At 37.7% G+C, this 16,005-nt stretch overlaps 1 protein-coding gene across 1 annotated transcript in view; it reads left to right on the top strand.

Annotated features, from left to right (window-relative positions):
* Positions 1-16,005, top strand: part of LOC131029756 (dnaJ homolog subfamily C GRV2) — a 191,220-nt gene that overhangs the window by 95,708 nt on the left and 79,507 nt on the right. The gene's annotated exons all lie outside the window — the stretch shown is intronic.

Below are 16,005 nucleotides of genomic sequence, written 5' to 3'. Positions count from 1 at the left end.
CTAATCCTTAACCTTACGAAGGATTGGGAATAACCATGTTCGGGCACTAGAAACTGTCCTTCACAAATAGTGCCTTTGTATGATGTAACACATGCCCATTCCACTGAAGGTCTTATCTATTGCCCTTGTATGATGTAGCATGGTCCATTCCACCACAGGACTTACCTATCTTCCAAGGTATCAATATTGCCTCCGCCTAACATTCCCACATTCAATCCTTCTAAGGGGCAATAGGAAAGATTAAAGATTAGGCTACCATATAACAATTCTTAATGTATTAAGAATGTTAATGTTATGAACATATTCTAATCATTTATTTATATGAATTTACTATCTTAGTCCATTTGCATATATCCATTTTATATATATATATATTCTCATTCTTCTATTTAGATTGAATTTATTAATAAATGCAGTTTGCTATATAATTCTCATTATTGATGCTTATAATATATAAAAATAAACATAATATTGCTCATATTATGTGTCATAGTTTGGCCTTTCATCTTTAATTATTAACTTTATGAAATTGTAATAAACAATTGTTCTAAGTATAAAATAAACTTGATGGATACTTGAGAGCCAGTTCTTATTAACTGCCCTCCTATCTTATCTGATCGATGATGCCCTTGGATTATTGAGATGGCCTCCCTATATCTCCTTCTTGAATAGTCATGTTCTTTCATAGGCTGGCAGTTGTGGACAGACACCTCCATCTGACTGTTGCCCATTCATGTTTCACTTTGACCAATCGCTTCTCTTCTACTAATTAATAGTTTACAAATAAAATTGTGGCACCTCTTTGATTACATGCTCTTTGCTTCTAACTAATCATTAAGGTGACCGCACCACTTCAAGGATTAATAACAACATTAATTAAAGTACACAACTCTTACCATTTCCTTAATTTTTTCGATATTATGCTGGGATTGCTGCATTGTTGCTGATGTAGATTTTGAAAGGATTGCTGGCCTGCATCTCCTTTCATGAGAAAATCGTGGAGTCTCATAAATAAGACGATTTTCTGATTAATGGTATCCTATTGTAAGACCATTTCATGCGATAGTAGGCGTCCCGGTAGACCTGCTCCATCTCGTGGACAAGTGCCGTCACTCGACTCTCAACAATGGGTGACGCACACGCCAAGCCTGGAGCATCTCCTCCGTCTCAGTAGTCGGCCAACCCTGAGACTCAAAGCATGTAGTAAAGGCTGCAGAACAACCCACCTGCATAAACTGTAGGGCCCTCTCCAACTCCACCACAACCTGCTGCAATGGGTGCGACTGGGTAGTGGCCACTACCCGCCTACCTCTCGTCACCATGTCTGCTTGATTGTGCCGGGATTATTACAGGGTTCAATTTCCCCTTCACCTCTTGCCATCACGCTCTGCGTCCCACGATGATTGTTCTGTTTGCGCATCGTCGGCCTCTGGGTTAATCTCACCGACGGGTAGGCCCATCGTGTCCGTGCGCCATCCGCGTGTTCCGTTCCCGAGTACGTCTAGGCAACGATGCCAAATGTTTGCCCTCTCGGGTGAATAACTTAAAACATAAAGCACGTAATGCAGAATAATAACGCCATAGATATCAGACAAGTATATGTGATATTATTGCATTCATAAAATGTGTGTTGCAAGTTACATTCCGAAGTATATAAAGATACCGAGGGGGTGCGAGCGCCAACCGTCGCACTGCAACGACCACCCCTCGGTTGCCAACTAACCAAAACAATTACACATAATTAACTAGTCTTATGTTTGTGTACAATAATGCCGCTAACATGTAGGAACGATGGACAATCTTTGGTGAAACTCAACTAAGCCTTGCTTTGGCATGCAAAGCAACAACTCCACAAAGGTTAGTGCGATCCTCTAAGGAGAGCAAAACGATGTTCAAATCACCACCACGAAAATAGATACCATCAAAATGCTAGTAGTATGGATATGCAAATTTCACCATTGATCACGCACAAAGTTCTTCGATTCATCTAAACAACGTGGAAATTAAATGAGAAGTAGAAACCATACAAATGTTGAATAAACACACAAAGTTCACCATATCTTCAATGAGATTAACATGTTTCTTGCAACAAAATCTTGACAACAATCTCCTTTTCTCCTAATCTACTCTACTCTTAATGATCTGAGTGCTAACTATCTTCTATTGTTCTACTGTTAACCTTTACAAATGAGAGATTTGAGCCTTTTATAGAGAGCTCATTACAATTCGAAGGCTTAGATTGATTCACAAATCAATGGTCGAGATTCAAGAATAAAACCCTAATTAAGGTTTGCTACAACAAGCTCCATTCTCGCCAATGAGAAAATTACATTTGATTTGACAATTTGTTTCACTGAGAATATGTACCAATAGAAAATGAGGTTAGGTATCTCAAACTTTGGGCCTCCACGGGTGAGTCAAGTACATTGCATTTGGACACGTTGCGTGGAGCCTCTTGATTGGGTGAGTGATGACAAGGATGCCACCTTAGTTTGCTTGTACTTGGCAGATCAACACAAAGTGTTTTAGCAATATCTATTGATACTCAACATTATTCAACTTGCTCAAGGCGATGATGATAGGAAACATCATTATGGTTAAGCGAACTTTGATTAACTCTTCTGAAACTAGCTGCTTCCTTATTCTTTTTACAATATTGAGTTCTTGAATATCTTGATGTTGATCCTCTTCACATCAAACCTTATGTTTGTCCCATATATTCCTTGGTGAATCTTCATCTCACTGCTATTCCTTGAACTTGTCATACTTTGTATTGATTTTTACACTTGCTTTATAGTGTCTTTCCTCGATGTGATTGTGTGATCTCTCCTTTACACTTTGGGGTCTTGACTTCTACATGTCGTCATGATGCAATGAAAGTTTTTGAATATCTTGAAATCCTCCTTGTTTAGTCACCTTCCTTGGTATCCTTGTGCTTGCTGATGAAATCCTTCCTCTTGAAGATATCCATTTCCATGTTTCACTTTGAAGTTGCAAGGATTGTTGATACACTTTAGAGTGTAGAGCTTCGTGTGGTAGAATTCTAATCTTCCTTGGATCTTGGACCTTGACTTTGATCTCCGCTTTGCATGACTCAAACTTGGCCTTGATGTTGAAATACCCTCCTTGGAGTGCTGTTCGGATCTTCCTACAATCAGGCCTGCCCTTTTGATTTCGTCCTTTGTAACCTGCAAAATAAACAAGAAGGCATCATACACACATAACACATACTAATTTTACCTACCTTCCATGTCTATGTGCTCTGATTTGTTTGATTGAGCTATATTTTTAGGTTTGGTTGAAGTCCTTGAGATCTGATTTTATGTTTCCAGGTGTGATCCTCATGTGTGCAGGTCTGATTTCCTCACGATTGCTGGGCACAAATGAGATCAGGGCCTTCACAAAGGTTGGTGGAATTTTGATGTTCATTTGCACAGCCTTATCTTGGTGTGGCGGCATTTCAACCTTCATATGCACAACTTCAGCTTGGGCGGCATTTTCCTTCTCAATTGCACAAAAATTTCGGCTTTTAATCATCCATTTGCACAACTTAATGTTTGGCAGAATTTTGATATTCATTTGCACAAAGAGGGTGGCTTTCTCCTCTTCATTTGCACAAGATGGTCGACATTTTGGGGTTAGTTTGCACAAGAAGGTTGATATTTATGCTCTCGTTTGCACAAGTTTGAGGGTGCATTTTTAGTGGTTGATTGCACAAGTCAGCTTGCTAGGGCGGCCTTTATGCCTTCATTTACACAAACAAGGGTGGCTTTTTGGGTCTCAAATGCATAAAGTTGGCAGCATTTGAACATGCAATTGCACAAAGCTGGTGACATTTGTCATGTCATTTGCACAACTTTTGGTGGCTTTTGGGGCTTCATTTGCATAAGTTGGAGTTGAATTTCACCTTTGCTTTAGACAAATCGCCCTTTTGTTGGGCGGGTTTTCATAAGCAAGTTAGTATCATGACCACAACTTGAGCAAAAATTTGACTTGATCAATTTTTGCTTTCGCACCCCAATTCATCAACCTTGATCACTTATCTAAGATTGCCCTAGGTTATCTCATGGTTCTTGCTTCTCTAGCATGGGCACATTTCTAGGGTCCATTCGCACAAATACTGCTTAATGAGCAAGCTAGTGCCAAGACCATCACATGAGCAAGAATCTTAGTCAAATTTTCACCTCCAAAATTTTGATAAGCCTAATGTTTACACATTTCATCATTTGAATATTTCACATCATTGAAAACAATTCTTGACATATATTTCTCAAACCTAACCTTTGCCATACCCAAACCCTAGGACCTATGCACACTTTCAAAGGAAACCCTGTCAATTGATAGAACCCAACTTCGTCACAAGAAAAGGCTAACGACAAAGAGACTTACACTAAGCCAAGACCACAACACTAAACCTTAAGCAATGCAAAAAGTGGGGGTCCCCATTTGCAATGAGGTGATGTCTGAAAAGGTCACAACAAGTTGGATTTCCCACAACTCCCCTCTTGACACCTTGAGTGAATATGTTGAGATTTCTGTTCTATGGTTGAGCAGATTTCTTTTGTTCTTGCTCAAGAATGACTTTGACAAAGATATGCACTTTAATGAGATGCCTTGACAAGATTTGTTTTATGATATTTATTTCAACTCCTTCAGGTATGTCAGTTTAAATTTTGAGTCCTTGGGATTCCAGGGGATGAGGATGTAGATTGGGCATGCGAGTTAGATTGTTATGCTCAAAGTGGGACAACTTCAGTGTGGTGACCCTTTTCTAAGATTGACTTGGAACCCAAGAATCACATTGGATTGCAATTTAGCAGTTGTTGTGAATGAGTTGCCTTATGATGACTATCGTGAGCTACTCCTATGATGTTTGAGTTCTTTGAAAGGCACTTTCCTGTGGAGTTGACTTTGTGTAGTATTGGATTGCTCTTCCTACAGGTGGTGTTTAGGAGATCTCATTATTGGTGTTCAACAAGGTTGTGTTTTGAACAATTGGCACTACAAATCTCCTAGATCTTGGGATATGAGAATTTCAATGATGGAATGATTGCATAATAGGGGATTGCTTCAGATGGTGATAGAGTTTAACAATGTTTTTGAGCTCAACTTCATCAGTTTGAAGCAAGAGATTTTTGTTGGAGCATTATACATGTTTATTTGGGACCCTGGCATTGGCTTGGAGGTTCATGATTTCTTGAAGGCAAGCAATCTTTGTGAAGGGAGGACTGTAATGTCCCCTTTTTATCTGGCCTAGAAATATAATTAAATAATTAAAATTAAGTTTTAATTATTTAATATGGTTGTTAATTCCTAAGTTAAGTGACCACTTTATGTCAAGGCCATTTTATTATTTCCCAAGCTAAAGTAAGAAATTAAAAAAAAGAAAGGGAAATATGAAGAGAGGGAAGTTTAAAGTATGGATTTGAAGAGTTTCCCAGAAGGTTACAAAAGAGCAATGAGAGGCTAAATGGAGAAATGTTGAGTTTTATTATTTCTTTGCTTGTAACCCTTTTCGTTTTAGAGTTTGGATTTAGTCCAACTCAGCCTCTTGAGGATGCAAACCCTCTTGGGAAGACCAGTTCCTGATGTTGGCATAGTCACATAGATTTCAGAACTGGACTCAATGTATGGAGTTTTTGGAAATGCGAAGTATCTTTTAGAGACAAATTTGGGAAATAATAAGGTACAATAAATTTTTGGTATTCATCTTGCAATTCTTTGCAATATAAGATGGTTTTGCAATATAACAATATTCTTTGCAAGATTATAGTTGTATCATTGTGAAGTTTTTGAGTATGGCTTTTGAAGAGGAAATTGGGATATTTTATTGAAAAATAATAATTGTGTTGGTTGCCATGTATCAACGCTTTAAAATTTGGGCAGATATCTATAGGAGACCGTACAAAGGATTTCACCCCAAGATGCAAGAGGTTTCTTCACCATCTCTAATCCAGTGCTCCAAAAACAAAAATAATGACAAGAATGAAGTAGAAAAATGAAGGGAGTAACCCCCCCCCAATCCCTACAACGCATGAATATTATATTAGAACTCAAAGTTGAATTCTATTGAATGAGGAGGTGACACTTGTCACCTTCCCATTCCTTCCTTAAGATAGATTCTCCCACAAGTGCTCACACATGTGTGAGACTTTGGGAGGTGTGGAGTGTACTTGTACACTTTTTTTAACACCTCTTACAAGGTGGCGCACACGTGTGAGCCTTTTTGCCAATGCCACGTTCATTAATGAACTTTGGGAAGTGGGAGTTGTAGAGTGAGATGTCACTCTACACAAACTCCCAAAATGTAAACTTATTATATTCAATATTGTAGACTTTTGAAGGGTCACGACATACCCCAAGGACAATATCACATGTCCTAAAGGTCCCCAACCCAAGGGAATTGACCCTAGGGACCTATTTTGGCATAGAGAACAATAAAAATTTCAAACTCAATTCAATTGAGGGTCCTCAACTCTAAACCCCACTTACACTATTAAGTCACAAGGTCTCACACTTAATTCCCCACAAAACACCCTTATATATAAACCACAATTGTAATCCCCTCGAGGCATAATTACACAACATTTCTCAATAAACCCTAATTACCCTCTAGGTCACATAGGGTTTAAAAAATGTAGCTTTACAAGGAGGTGTTTACTTTAGGTCTTAGATGATTCTCCCTTTCCTTGTCATAATTTTCTGCATATTAGTTATTGGCATAATATGCGGATCCAATATTTCAGCATGGTTAGACTTTAATAATTAAATCATTAGTTGTTAGTCTAAATTCCATGATTATAATAATTGATAAATCAACTAAATATTTGAGCTTATTTAACATCTCTACTACTTATTGTTTCGGTGAGTATGACATCATTGTCCACCTGATTGCAATAGTCTATTCTCTAGTACAACCACTTTAGAAGCCATTGAAATTCTAACCACCTTTACTACTAATAGCTACCATAGGAGACATAAAATACATTATTAGTTCATCAAATTCAATATATATATAACATATTAACTTTAGCTAGACTAGATAGTCACCATTTCTATTCAATGAAGGGAAATTGATTCATATTTGATTTATAAGACACATTCGGAAATATAGATAATTATAACACAGTTATTTAACTAAAGTGAAAAGTGCATAATAAGATTTGAGAGTTAGAAATCCCTTAATTGAGATACTTCATAATACAACATATATGATCCCTTTCATTATTTAATATAATTGCATCATGGTGTTTAGAGAGGAAGAGGGAACTTCCATAAGATTTATCAATACAACTAATAACTCATGATCTTTTTGACTAGTAATCAATGGTGTTTATTTAAGGAATTAGGGTTATTATATTTGTCAACACAAGGTGGGTTTTTACACTTTTGACATGATAGTGTTAGGCTTCCTCCATTATTGCCTAGCTATAGAGGTTTGGCAGATAGGTGGTGGTATTTTTCTTTCTCAGTCTAAATATGCTAGGAGTTTGCTAGACAAGTTTAGAATGACAGATTGCAAAATCTCGTCTACAACTCTAGAGAAAGGGCTGAAGCTTTTAGCCAAAAAAAAACTCAAAGGTGATTAACGAGTCAACATTCAGGTATTGCCTTATCTCTCTTACAACCACTAGACTTGATTTGAGCTATGTTGTTACATTTCCAAATTCATGATAACACCAAAGGCAAAACATTGGGTTGTAGCAAAGAGAGTGCTGAGATATGTGAAAGGTATACTCGAGTTTGAAATTCTGTATAGTAGAAGCAAAGATCCTAGGTGTTGATGTGTTTTTATGCATTATGCAACACAAAATAAAATACCAAAGGCACTCTATCCTCTCTTGATCAAAATCTCCTTGGATGCTGAATTAGATGATCAACTGAGACGACTCCACAGTTTCTATTATTAGGTCTTGACATGTAGATAGCTCAATGATTGATGTGATTGCTGGTAATCCAAGGTGGACTTACGATGATGCATGAACTTGGTTGGAATGTTGTTGGAATGTGGGATCTTAGTTGATTGAAAAAAAGAACAAATGGATAAAGAGTTGAGAAAGCTAATCTAATCCTATGAATGCAAGAGCAATGGACAATCTTTGGTGAAACTCAACTAGTCTTTGCTTTGCCATTCGAAGCAACAACTCCACAAAGTTTTAGTGTGATCTTCTAAGGTAAAAATATGATGTTCAAATCACCACCATGAACATAGACACCATCAAGATGATGCATATCAATGAAGAAGTAGCAATTGAAATTAAGTTTGGATAAATGAGTTCAGTTGACTATGCAAGATACTTCACAATCAATGAAATACTAGTAGTATGAACATAAGAGCTTCACCATCAATCATGCACAAAGATCTTCCATCCATCTAAGTATCATCATCTAACATGAGGATCCAACAAGAAACCATGCAATTATGTAGAAGAAACAACACATTCCACCATTTCTTCAATGAAAAGGATGTTTATTTACAAGCTTGGCAACAATTTCTGCCTTCTCCTCCTATTCTACTCTAACTATCTGCTTGCTATCTAATGCTTATTAATCTGCCATTAAACTATTCACCATTGTTGAACTATTAACTATTAACCTTTATAATGAGAAGATCGAGCCTTATATAGAGAGCTCATTACAATTCAAAGGCTCAGATCGATATGAGATCAATGGCCGAGATTTTACAATAAAACCCTAATTACAATTCAAAGGCTCGAATCGATATGAGATCAATGGCCGAGATTTTACAATAAAACCCTAATTAGGGTTTGTTACAACAAACTTCCTTCTGGCCAATGAAATAATTACAATAATTTGGACAAATGTCCATCTTGAATCTTGATTTCTAACCAATGAGAATTGAGGTTAGGTACATAAAAGAGTATTTGATGAAGCACCATGTGTCATTTGCTCCACCCTTTGATGAATCAAGTTTAATGCATTTGGGCTTGTTGATGTGAAAGTAACTTGATTGGCTTGAATGCGAATATGATGCCACATCAGCCTCTTCTGAAACTATCTCCATTCCTTGATCACGTTCACTCTTCTTTACTCTAACTTGGAAATTTTCCTCCCTGTGATGCATTCACAACCTCAATCTTTGAATCATGAAGTATTTCCTTCCTTAACCTTTTTTGATCTTTAAATTCCTTGCCTTGGACTTGGAACATGTTGTTGTCTTGAAAAGTAGACTTTGATCCTTTGGAATCCATCTGACGTGTATCCTCTTCATGCATCTTTGAGGTATCTTCTATCATGTTGATGACCTTGATGTTGAAATGTGAAGCATGTGCTTCCCTTGGAACGTTGAGCTAGACCTCAATGTGTGGATCTCCTTGTTGAATTGGCTCAAATGTGTTGATGTTGTGATACTCTCTATCTCTACGCTTTTAAGCTTTCAACCTTCCTCTATGATGCCAATTCGCCTTCTCCAAGTTGCCTTGAATCGTAGTGGTATCTGCCCGACATGTTCTTGTACGAAGCTAGAAGTAAGAACATTTGAAGGATGATTTAAAACTTCCAAAAATATTCTTAAGTCCTGATTTCTTCATGTGAATACCCAATGCTTTCAGATTTACAAAATCAAAACTTAGAATCATCTATGTTAAATCCTGGAAAATAACATGATAGTTTATTCAATTTGCACTACAAAACCTGATTTTTTTTTTTGTGACTCTAAAGAAGTCTGATTACTACTCAGAAATCTGAGATATATCCTTCTCTCTTAACCTCTGGCATGATTGATTAAGTTTTGCGATTTGATCTTTGAGTCAAGGATGAATTAGTCACCACTCAGAAATCAGAAATCAATCGATCTGGGCTTTGGTCATGGACCAGCCCTTTGATTCTTCTCCCACACGACTTGATGTTGAAAATCTTCTCTCTAGCTGTATCTTCTTAGGTCAATTTTTCTATACTCCCCTCTTTTGGAATTAATGTTCCGAGTTTTACCCTTAGCATGAATTTTGCTGAGTCATTATTCAATGCAGATTAGAAACAACCTCATTTGATGGAGGCTGGTGGATTCCTTTTTTCTCCTTAGGCAAGGTTGATAGTACCTCCTGAAGCGATTTTAAGACAACCCTGCTCCTGTGCGAATTTATAAAGCCATAGGTAATTTGATTCGAATTTGCTTCAATGAAAAAGGCTTCCCTCCTACCATATATAAGCATTGAATAGAGAGTCGCACCCTTCCATCTTCATAGGAAGGCCGACTTATGCTTCATCAAACATTTGCCTTTGTTTATTAAATTTGCCTTCCTTGATCTCATTTACCTTCCAGCCAACTTCATCTAAAGCATTCATGAATTCTATCTTCTTGAAAGTCGCATTTATTGCTTATGAAGCTAAGTTCGCTTCATGTCTTTCTTCTTCGATTTGCAAGGGGTTTAAATTTTAAATTTCATCTCCCCAACGTCTATCTTATATCTCTTGAAGCGAAGGGGGTGGAATTTCAGCTTCCACGTTTTGGGGTTAACCTTTTACCTTCCATGCTTATGTGAGTTGACTTTCTTACCTTTCTCATCAACCTAAGTTGATCTGCACCCTTTCACCTTCTTAGGAAGGTCGACTTCTTTGTTAACTTAAGTCGGTGTGCATACCTTTTCTTGATAACTTAAGTTGGTGGGCTTCCTTTGCTTTGCTTTGGGAGGTTAAAATTTGCTTCCTGTTAACCCAGGTTGATTTGCGTCTCCTTAATGACAACGAGCCTGAATATTTTAGTTAAGCAATTTTACTTTCCCATCAACCTAAGTTGAGCCGTAGGCCCTTTCTTGTCTTTGAGGGTTGATATTTTACTTAAGCAATTTTTACCTTCTCACAAACCTAAGTTGTTGCGCAGGCCCTTGCAAGATGTTCAAACTTAATATTTTTCGTCCTCTTAAGTTGATCAACTTCCTTGTTTGAGGAGGTTAGTGCGCACGTCCTTCCATGTTTGTGGAGGTAAATTGTTGAAGTCCATTGCCTAAAAATTTTGTTCTCTCCTAAAGATGAAAATTGAAATGCACAAGAGAGGGACTTGTTGACGTGTATTTTGTACACTATCAAACACAGAATAAAATACCCAAGGGTACCTTATCCTCTCTTGAGTAAAGCCTCTGATTGCTGAAGATATCGCGAAAAAGGATCAATCAGGATGACTTCAAGGTTCTTGTATGTAGGGTCTCTACGTGTGGATAAGCTCTCTGTGGTATGATGTGATTTGCTGGAATCACAAGGGGACTTACATTTGATGCCTGAACTTCTAATTTGCTTTGAATATTGCTGGAACACGGGATCTTACTAACTTTGACTTGAAAAAAAAAGGAAAAAAGAGGAGGGCGAGGAAAGAATCTAATCCTAATACTAAGGAATGTAGGAGCAATGATTGATCTTTGATGAAACTCTAACTAGGTCTTGTTTTGACATCACAGGGCCATCTCCACAAGGCTAGTGCGATCTTCGAAGGGAAGCTTTATGATGTTCAAATCATCACTGCAGGCATAGACACCATCAGGTTGATGCATATCAATGAAGAAGCGACAATTGAAGTTAAGCTTAAGTTGAATGATTCCAGTTGACTACGCAAGGCAAGTCTGCAATCAACAAACTGCTAGTAGTATGGATATACGAATTTCACCATCAATCAAGCACATTTCTTCCACTCATCTAATAATATGAAATCAAACATGAGAAGTATAAAGACCATGCAAATTGTCGAATCGACCCATAAATTTCACCATTTCTTCAATGAAGTTACAAGTCTTTTACAACAACATCTTGGCAACAATCTTTGCCTTCTCTCTCTACTCTACTCTAATTGCTATTCTCTCTCTATCTTCTAACTGCTTCCAACTATTCCTAACTATTTCTCTAATTGCTTTCTAATTATCCTTTACAAATGAAATGCCAGGGCTTATATAGTGCCCTCAATACAATTAGATGGCTTAGATCAATTTGAGATCGATGGCCAAGATTTTACAATGAAAACCCTAATTAGGGTTTGTTACAACCATTACATAACATTTAATGCTTGACCAATGATAAAATTGTATTGCTTGGACACATGTCCTCTCTAGAAAATTCCACCAATGGATAGCTGGGGTAGGTACATCGGAGTTTGTGCCACCTTCCATGAGTTAGGTACATTGAATCTGGACATGCGGAGGTGGAACACACTGACTGGATGAGCGATGATTGGGATGCCACCTTGTCTGACACTTGTAACTTGGTAGATATTCAATTTAATGTTGTTGAGAAGCTAGCTTTAATTAATTCATCTGGAACTATTGGCTTCCTCAACGAACCCTTTGCTCTAACTTCTTGTGTCCTTGATGTGCAGGACGATTGTTGTACCTCGCCTTGGAATACTGGATTGGAAGAGGTCGCCCTTATCTTGATGATGCTGGAACGAAGAAGGTCGTCCTTGTCGATGCTAGGTTGGAGGAGGTCGCCCTTGTCAATGCTAGGCTAGATCGAAGAAGGTCGTCCTTGTCCTTGCTTGATCGTCCTTGTTCTGGCTTGATTTTCCTTGATGAGAGCCTTCCGACTTGTAGATCCTTCGAGTTTGGGAGTCACCATCTTGATACCTACACAACATTTCAAAATTAGTAATATATCTTGAAATCTAAAAATTAAACTTTAAAAGGAAGATTCAAGATTTTAATTTAGGAAACCTCATGATAAATCTTGAGTTATCATTTCCTAATTTAGGATTTTCAAAGCAAAATTTAAATCTTCAAAAATGGTGCCAAGGTGATTACGCCATACCTCCACTTGAGAATTAATTCTAGAAAAAGATGCAAAAATAAGGTGAATTCGCTAGGCAAAGTGTAGATCAAAGCTCCCTTTAGCAAAATGCGCCTCCTTTAGCTTGGAAAAGAACTCCATCTTCCACTAATCTCTTCAAGATCTGGAAATTCGCCTTCAAATGTCTTCAAAAATCTGGAAATTATCCTCCAATCTAGCAAGAAATATGCCTCTCCCATAGCCTTCAAGATGAATTTCGCCTTCCTTAGTCTCCACACTTGGTAGAAATTCGCTCCACACAAGCTAGATTTCGCACTTCTTCTTTGCCCTTCCAAATCGCATTTGAAATGATGAGTGAATGATGGATTAAAATGTTTCAAAATACCCTTCTTATATAGGCGCTCATCTCTTTAATTGCCCATAGGCCGACTTAGAAAATAAGGCAAATAATAAACAAAACTTAAATAAAAAGGAGGCCGACTTTTTAAAAAAAAAAACATTAAAATAGTATCCCCAAGCGCTCTCCCTTTTTATTTAATTTAATAATTAATTAATTTAAATGCCTTTGTAGTTAATAATTTCGATTTTTAAAAGGCTAAATTAATTAATTAAATACCTTATGCGCTATTTTTAAATGCCAATTTAATTTTTTAAAATATCTCAAGGTTTCATTGAAATTGGCATTTAATGTGTCATAGATGATATTGGCGCCTAGGCATGGCAAGATAATGGACATCAACAAGATCGCTCTGGTCCTTGGGAGAGGGACAGGAGCGCCCTTACACTTTAGCCTTGCAATTCTTGTTTTTCACGTTCAACACTTCATCCTGGACGTCCAAAATGGCATTTTACTTGAAACCTTGAGTTTGATCTATTCAATTTTTGGAACGAATGCTCCTTAGAACCATTTTCGCCCTGGACCCTGGGAGAGGGACAGGAGCGATTTTGCATTTATAAGCTCACTTGTGTTTTGCTAGCTTCGAAAATTATCTTCAACGGATCGATTGCGTCTTCCTTCATGCCTTTGATGTCTCAATTTGTCCAAACAAGGTCAGGAATGTCTCCACTAAGCTTTTTCGCTCTGGACCCTTGGTGAGGGACATGAGCGATTCGCCTTGGACCCTTGGAGAGGGACAGGAGCGATTTCGCTCTGGAACCTCAATGAAGGTCAGGAGCGAAATTTGACTTTTCGAACTCTCTATCAGGACAATTTTAATGGAATATAACATTTCCTTCTATGTTTCTTCTTTCTTATACTTTAAGTTATATTCCATATATACTTTCAGGATGTTTGAGAGTGGTTTCAGACCTCCAGGAGTTATATTGCAAAATCTAGTTTTTTGAGGTTTTTCAGTTTCCAGACTTAGTCAAATTTCAGGATCAAGACATTCCAGACTTAGCCAAATTTCAGGATCAGGACATCACTCAAGCCGGACTCGCTATCCTATTGATCACATGGGCGACACTCAAAATGCAAAGGCTAACTAACAAAACCCTAAAAGACCCAAAAACAAACCCTAAAAAGCAAAAAACATGGGTCCCCATTGGCAATGGGGCGATGTGTGAAAACGTCACAACAGGACTTCATTATACAAGCAATATTTTATTTCCTTCAAAATCATTATTTTTCCAAAATCAAAGCCTAGAAGGGGATTTCCTAGTTTGTTCACCTTGACTCCTTCCTGACAACCTTGGCAATTCTTGTAACACATTGACATTATTGACAACTTCTTACAATGTCAAGCAATTTTACAATGGGTCCTCAACCTGACATCTCTTACTCACTAGCAAAGGTTAACGACTAAAGAGACTATTGCCAAGCTAAGCAAACTAAGACACCTAATCTAAGAAAATATGGGGGTCCCCATTTGCAATGGGGCAATGTGTGAAAACGTTACAACATTAGGCTGGTTGGGTTCATAGATTCACATTGTCCAAGTTCTATTGATGATAGGAAATCCACTTTTGGATATGTTTTGAGCTTTGGAACAATTGCAATCACATAGACTAGAAAGAAGTAGCAGGTAGTAGCTCTTTTCTCAACAAAAGTAGAGTATTGTGGAATAATTAGAGCAACATGTGAGGTATGGATTCAAAGGATGCTTTGAAACATGCATGTCTCAAGTAGGACTTTCAACCTTGTTTTGTGACAATCAAAGGGTGCTAAAGCTTGACAAGAATCCAGTCTTACGAGGATACCAAACATGTGGAACTTTATTGTAATTTTTGGAATGAGTGCAATCATATAGACTTGTAAGAAGCAGTAGGCAGTAGCTCTCTCCTCGACAAAAGTAGAGTATTGAGGAATAGTCAGAGCAACATGTAAGGCAGAATGGCTTTCAAGGATGCTTTTAGATATACAATCTAGGGGTGTTAAAGCTTGACAAGAATCCAGTCTTCCATGTGATTATCAAACACGTGGAGCTTCATTGTAATTTCACATGACAACTTGTAGAAGATGGATTGGTGATGTTGCAATATTGTATAGCTGAGGACTAGACTGCAAACATTCTCAGTAATTCATTGAGAGTCCCTTCAAATTTGTGAAATTTTGGCATAAACTTGGTGTAGTTAGTAGATTGACAATTAAGGGAGGGTATGAAAGTAATATTGTAATATTAGTTTATAACTTATTAAGATAGACTTTAGGGATATTCTTTTGTTCTTTCTAGATAAGTTTTTTATCCTTTCTTCCTCATGGTGGTAAGTTTCCCGACGTTGCATGATAGCCAAGTAACGAATTACACAACATTCATTACACCAGGTGTCTTAGATTTAATGACATAAATAGAAGAAATCGTTTAGAAAATATTAAATTGAAATCTACGACAAAAATTCCGAATTCCAACTACTAACTGGATAGGCAGAGGAATACGCAGGCAAAGGTATACGCAGGCAGAGTTGCATTACACAGGCAAAGGGCAGAGGAATACGCATATGGATTCCAATACGTTGAGGGCGGAGGAAAGAGGAATATGCAGAGGAAAGAGGAATATGCAGAGGAATATGTAGAGGGAATGCTTTCAGAGAGTTTTGTCGGCCAATGGTTTCTTTTGTGGGGCTTGTTGCGGGACACTGTGGGTTCGGTTGGCTTTGGAAGGGCCCCTCCCCTCTCGGTGGGCTCCAGTCTCTTCTTTTTCTGGGTTTGTTCTACCTTTGGTTGCGGACAGGTATTCTTCGTTGCTGTCTTTTGTCTTTTTTTCCCTTTTCTTTCATTAAAAATGGAAACTCAAGCAAACTCTTATTTCAAAATTGGACAAGAAGATCTTGCATGTGTGG

The sequence above is a fragment of the Cryptomeria japonica genome, chromosome 9 (genome assembly GCF_030272615.1).
Source record: "Cryptomeria japonica chromosome 9, Sugi_1.0, whole genome shotgun sequence".
Taxonomy (NCBI): domain Eukaryota; kingdom Viridiplantae; phylum Streptophyta; class Pinopsida; order Cupressales; family Cupressaceae; genus Cryptomeria; species Cryptomeria japonica.
The sequence above is the reverse complement of the archived record's forward strand: the minus strand, read 5'-3'. Positions and strand labels throughout refer to the sequence as shown.